General features: G+C 66.8%; 1 protein-coding gene across 1 annotated transcript in view; it reads right to left on the bottom strand.

Annotated features, from left to right (window-relative positions):
- The window catches only part of LOC104499175 (opsin-5-like), a 6,421-nt gene that overhangs the window by 1,898 nt on the left and 4,264 nt on the right, over positions 1-259 (bottom strand). The window lies entirely within an intron of this gene.

Raw genomic sequence — 259 nt, 5'->3', positions numbered from 1 at the left:
GGGCTGCTGTGCACAGCATGGCAGCACTGCAGCTGGCAGAGTGGGCAGAGCCGTGCCAGTGCTGGCCCCCGGGGTGCACAGACATCCTCCTGACCCCCTTGGGTGGGCGGCCAGAGCAGAGAGCTAAGAGAAATGCAAGGGTTTGCCCCAGGCTGGGCAGCAAAGGGCAGGATCAGCGGTGCAGCCTCTCGGCTTCAGGAGGAATTGCTGGAGGCTGTGTGGCACACGGGGGGACAGGGGGACACCGCACCCCCAGCCC

Source organism: Buceros rhinoceros, unplaced genomic scaffold (genome assembly GCF_000710305.1).
Source record: "Buceros rhinoceros silvestris isolate BGI_N320 unplaced genomic scaffold, ASM71030v1 scaffold379, whole genome shotgun sequence".
Lineage (NCBI taxonomy): Eukaryota > Metazoa > Chordata > Aves > Bucerotiformes > Bucerotidae > Buceros > Buceros rhinoceros.
The sequence above is the reverse complement of the archived record's forward strand: the minus strand, read 5'-3'. Positions and strand labels throughout refer to the sequence as shown.